This window comes from Hemiscyllium ocellatum (assembly GCF_020745735.1).
Source record: "Hemiscyllium ocellatum isolate sHemOce1 chromosome 27 unlocalized genomic scaffold, sHemOce1.pat.X.cur. SUPER_27_unloc_15, whole genome shotgun sequence".
In the NCBI taxonomy this organism is placed as follows: Eukaryota; Metazoa; Chordata; class Chondrichthyes; order Orectolobiformes; family Hemiscylliidae; genus Hemiscyllium; species Hemiscyllium ocellatum.
Genome location: NW_026867482.1, coordinates 623,394 through 628,919, shown reverse-complemented (window position 1 = coordinate 628,919; position 5,526 = coordinate 623,394). Strand labels below are relative to the sequence as shown.

The 5,526-nt window shown below is 44.3% G+C and overlaps 1 long non-coding RNA gene across 1 annotated transcript; it reads right to left on the bottom strand.

Moving 5' to 3' along the window:
- Positions 1-277: 277 nt before the first annotated feature.
- LOC132807358 (uncharacterized) lies at positions 278-3,306 on the bottom strand. The gene is made up of 2 exons (XR_009641958.1): positions 3,217-3,306; positions 278-2,581 (listed from the first exon to the last, which is right to left on the bottom strand). It is a non-coding gene; the product is annotated as an uncharacterized LOC132807358 (long non-coding RNA).
- Positions 3,307-5,526: the final 2,220 nt, after the last annotated feature.

Sequence of the window (5,526 nt, the reverse complement as noted above, 5' to 3'; positions counted from 1 at the left end):
TCTGTGCTGTCCAGCTCTATAGTGGGGTCATAACCCATGTCCACATTCTGTCCTCTACCTTGCCACTCGTTGTGAGGCTCAGAGCCTGGGAATATCGTTGGGTCACCCAGACCCTGACAATTTCCACATAGCTCTGGGCATTTCTCACAAACACCACTCGGATTGTCAGCCGCCATCAGAAACTTTAGTTTTCCTTTTTATCCATCCTTCAGCACTGGGCAAGAATTCTCTGTTCCCGTTGTGGGATCGTGTTCAAATAGCGACCAAAATCAGCAACTGGTGAAAACAGCCTCTTTATTCAGCAACCACAAGTTGTACAAGTTTGAGGTGGTGATGGAAACCCGAAATACCATCCTTACAGCAGCCTCTTTACACACAGTTCTTATAGAGATTAACACTCCATCACTATGGTGTCCCATTGTTTTATCTATTGTACACAAACGTTGGCTGCTACTCCCGATGGGATTGAGATTGTCTGTGTGGTCTGCTTGCAGAACTAAGAGGTGACAGTCCTTTTGTCTTTTAAGTCAGCAAATGTTAGTAAAATTACTCGGCCTGTGTGCTCTAAATAAATTAGCCATTGTACCTGCACTGAATAAAAGAATAAACGGAATTAAACTGTTTACTGCAGCTGGGTTGGGAGACTTGTTTAGTATTTGCCAGTGAGAGTTTCATTCATTCCTGCAATTTCATGGAAGCGCAGTCTCGATAGTCAGCTTCTTAAAGGGGACAGTGGCTGCGAGTCAGGGAAACTGATGTATTTATGTATTGATGTATTTATTCAGGTCCTGATAGATGGTTGGCAAGGGCTGATTAATATCGTATTCTTTCATGGTGATAAGATGGCAGGGAGGTATTGTTCTGAAAACATGTTGACAGTTATTGAGAGGTAGCATTTGATGCAGAAATAGGCCTAAACACTGCTTGTAGCAAGAGCTGGTAAGGGATGAAGGTGTGAAAAAGCAGTAATGAGTGTTTTAGCTTATTCTATTTTGTAATAGTAAAATATACTACAAAACTGTGAGTGAGTGAGTGAGTGAATGAATGAATGAAGCAAGCTATGTTACAGGAAAGAGTTATGGGTGAATGAAATGGGAATGCAATATTATTAGATACAGGGCTCCTGTGAGCAAGTTAGAAAAGACTTATGAATGACTTAATAGAAAGAGTTTGAGAGTGGGTTAGTAAAGAGACCTACAATACAATATCTCACACCACGTCATCGTCCTGCCAGCCTTGTGGGGTCGGAGAAACCGGAGCCAATCTTTACACAGGGCAGGTTTCTTCAGCGTCAAACATGACAGATATACACCTCCTGACTTCAGTCCATGTTCCAAATCAGTAAGTGTGTCTTAACAGTTGCTCAACTCACCAGGCAATGTATGCCCTCTTGAATATTAATACAAGTAACACCCACAAAGCATCCAAACGTTTGCTACTCAGTGTGACTGGATTGGTGTCTGACCAGATGGTATGACTGACTGAATCCCTTCCCGCACTTGTAGATAGGCTGGTGTCTCCGCAGGGAAGACCAATCAATGAACCCCTTCCCACACACTGAGCAGGCGAATGGTCTCTCCCCGGTGTGGACCTGTTGGTGACTCTGCAGGTTGGAGGACTGAATGAATGCCTTCCCGCCAATGGAGCATGTAAACGGCCTCTCCCCGGTGTGGACCCGTGGTGTCTCTGCAGAGAAGATGAATCATTGAAGCCCTCCCCGCACATGGAGCAGGTGAATAGTCTCTCCCCGGTGACACTGCAGGGTGGATGAAGCGCTGAAAGTGCTTACCACACACAGAGGTGAACGGCCTCTCCCTGGTGTGGACCCGCTGGTGGGTAACCAGGGTGCATAACTGAACGAACGCCTTCCATCAGACAGAGCAGGTGTACGGCCTCTCCCTTGTGTGGACCCACTGGTGACTCTGGAAGTTGGAAGACCGGTTGAATGCTTTCCCACATACACAGCAGGTGAAAGGCCTCTCCCTAGAGTGGACCCGCTGGTGACTATGCAGAGTGGATAACTGAACGAACGCCTTCCTACACACGTTGCATGTGAAAGGCCTTGTCCTCCCGTCTGGACCCGCTGGGGGGTCACCAGGGCAGATGAATGGGTGAACCCCTTCCCACACACTGAGCAGGTGAATGGCCTCTCCCTAGTGTGATGGTGGCGATGGCTTTCGCAAACTCTGGAAGTTGAATTCCTTCCCGCAGTCCCCACATTTCCACTGTTTCTCCATCACGTGGGAATCCCCACCGCCCTCTAGTGTCAACAACCAGTTGAAGGACCACTCACAAATAGAACATGTTCTATGTCTTGCTGCTGCGAATGAGGTGTTGCTATTTCAGTCTTTGTACCCGCTTAAAGCTCTTCCTACAGTCAGTTCACTGGTACACGCTCACTGAGGTCTGTGTACTTCGGTCTCACTGAAGTTTGAAACCTTTCAAAGCAGGCAGGACAGAAGACAAATAAAATATCCAGTGAGATTCAAAAGGCTGATAACATTCCTGTGCCAGTGAATCGATTGGCTCGATCAGATCTTGTTTTGAGATTACTGGCTGCAATTCCATCCGTTCTCATATCCTGCAAAATGGAGATTACAGAAGACATCACTGTCTACACAGGATAGAAACTCCAAACAGACAGTTTTGGTTCCTGTGGAACATTCTTTCTGCTCTCCCTCCCCCCAGAATTTGAATCTAAATACCACAGTCTCCCTCCATCCTCACTAGGTATTATTGCCCCATGTTCCAAATTCTCCATAAATGCTGAAAAATATTGACTGATGGATCTATGCTCGCCTCTTCCTGCCCTGGACACAGCTTGTCACAGATTGAACTATGAGTGAGCCATTCAGCTCCTGGGGTTTGCTCTGCTGTTCCAAAGACCATGTCAGTACTGCTTTGGCCTTCACTCCATTTCCTGCTGTTCTCAGTAACCTTTCATATCCCTGCCATTTAAAATTCTCTTCAATTAAGCCTTGAATATATTCCATGAGCCAGTCTCCATTACTATCTGTGGGGGAGCATTCCATAGACTAACAAGAAAGGAATACATTCCTAATTTCTCCCTGAAATGGGAGACCACTTCCAGGCAGGTGGAGACTAGTTAGTTTAGAATCACGTTCAGCATGGACTGGATGGAATAAAGAGTCAGAAACGGAGCAGTTTAACCCCAGAATGGAAAGGGGGGGTGAAAAAAGAAAGTGCCGTACTCACAGATGGTGGACAGAGAAAGGAAGTTGCAGTCCGAGTTGAAGCTCAACCTTAATTCGGGGGGAAGCGGGGAGAGGAGTAACATCAGCTTCAGAGGCTCATGGTCTAACTTCCGCAGTCAGTCAATACGGCGGCTCTGATTGACACGCGGAACAATCGCCTTCCAGCCATCCAGGCATTCCAATTGGCTCACAATTGACCTGTGTGATGTCATGACATGTGGCCAATAGGAGAGAACCATCTTGGAACACGGGATTGTCATCGGCCGGCTACCTCCGGACGTCCCGCCTTCGTACGTGAACGTCACAATGCGGAAGTAGCCCGATCAGTTTCAAACTGATACCCCCAACTCTGAGCAACATCTGGGAGCAAAGCAATATCCCCCCACTTTCTATTCCTCATCCTGGGAAGGAGAAAGAAGAGGGAAGGCACTGTACACTTGTACCAATTGGCGGCGGAGAGTGTAGAATGCAAGCGAAGGGGTTTCAGATTCGCTCTCTCATAAGGCTTTCTGATCCTCATGGCATTTATCAGAACTAGAACGTGAAAAGGGTCAGAGATTTGTCCAGTGTTATTAAATTGTTAAACATTCAACGTGCTTTTCGTGGTTTTCTCACATTCGATTATAATTAATTGTCGTAATTGTGTGTTGCAGCTATGTCATATACTTCCAATTATGCTGTTATCGAAGGGGACGGTAAGTGGGCACTGGACAAAGAGACATAGAGATGTCCAGCATGGGAACAGACCCCTCAGTCTAACTCGTTCATGCTGACCAGTTAACCTGGATAAATCTAGTCCCATTTACCAACATTTGCCCACATCCCTGTAAACCCTTCCTAATTCATTCACCCATCTAGATCCCCTATAAATATTGTAATTGTATCAGCCTCCACCACTTTATCTGCAGATCATTCCATACGTACAAAGAGAGTCCATTCATCAGTCTAACAATGGCAGGGAAGGAGCTCTTTCTGAACCTGTTGGTGCATGTGTTTCCAGATTCTGTATCTTCTGCCTGACCAAAGATGTTGTGAGAGAGCATTAGGGGGTTGGAGGAGAATTTGATGATTTTGGCAGCATTTCTGCGGCAAAGTGAAGTGTAGGTGGTGACCGTGGAGGGTAGGTTGACTTCCATGATGGTCTGCAATGTGCATACAACCTTCTGTAGTATCTTACCATTCTGAGCAAAGCAGTAGCTGGACTAGGTCGTTACACATCCAGATAAAACACTTTCTATAGTGCATCTGTAAAAGTTGGTGAGGGTCATTATTGATATACCGAATTGCGTGAGCCTCCTGAGAAGGAGTGTTGTTGTGCTATCCTGACTGAGATTGCCCCATCATTTTTCCAGATGGTAAGAACACTCAAACAACCCACCGTGGAGTTTGCATTGCTGACAGAAAGCAGTTTGTGTTCTGCAGCAGCTTAGTCACTCACACACTAGGTGCTGTGAGATTAAAAGTACAAAGAGCCATGAGGAACCAGAGGTTTTTCCAACCAACATTCAAACTGATCAGTCTAAACCTTGAAGTCTCAAACGAAATCTAGAAGTTCACTTAGCCAAAAGCTAATGGAGGCATCCTCATAAAATTACCAGATGTTCTTGGAATCCTGAGAAGAATTCAAGTGAATCCTAGAAAGATATTGCCTGTCTTAGACTATTCCCAAAAAGTGAATGAACTATCAAGATTCATATAAAGATTTGTGGGAACTATGGCAGGGAAGGAAAGAAAACTAGATTTACAATTTAATGCCATACACACTATTCTGCTAAGTTACTCCTGTTGATTAGGTTTTCACATTTTTAAACAAAAAAAAGAGCTGTTCTTCCAGTTAATGACTGGGTTTTCAAACTTCTCTTCAAAGTTAATAGTTTTTTTCTTCAAACTGAATGATTGTAACAAAAGTGCATCTCATTGTTGAATTTTGAATCTGTAGGATGTGCTTAGTAAAGTTTGAATGAACAATATTTCAAAGTGAATTTTATCATTTTAAGTACCAAGACATTCTGGAGAGGAAAAACTTGTCCTTGTGTGTTTTGCAACACTTAATCAAGGTAAGTTTAATAGAAGAAGCAGAGAGGTTGATGCTCGAGTTGAGAGCTGGGGCAAAACAGCTGAAATAATGCAGGCAGTAGCACAGCAATTAGGGTTAGAAAGTTAGCCAAAAATACAAAAACAGGTAGGAAAGTTTCTTCAGCTTTCTTTTAAAAAGTTAACAAAGTAAGTGTTGGTTCTATAGAAAATTAGTCTGTGGATTCAATAACGGAGGATAAAGAGATGGCAAATGAATTAAAAAAGAGCTTGAATC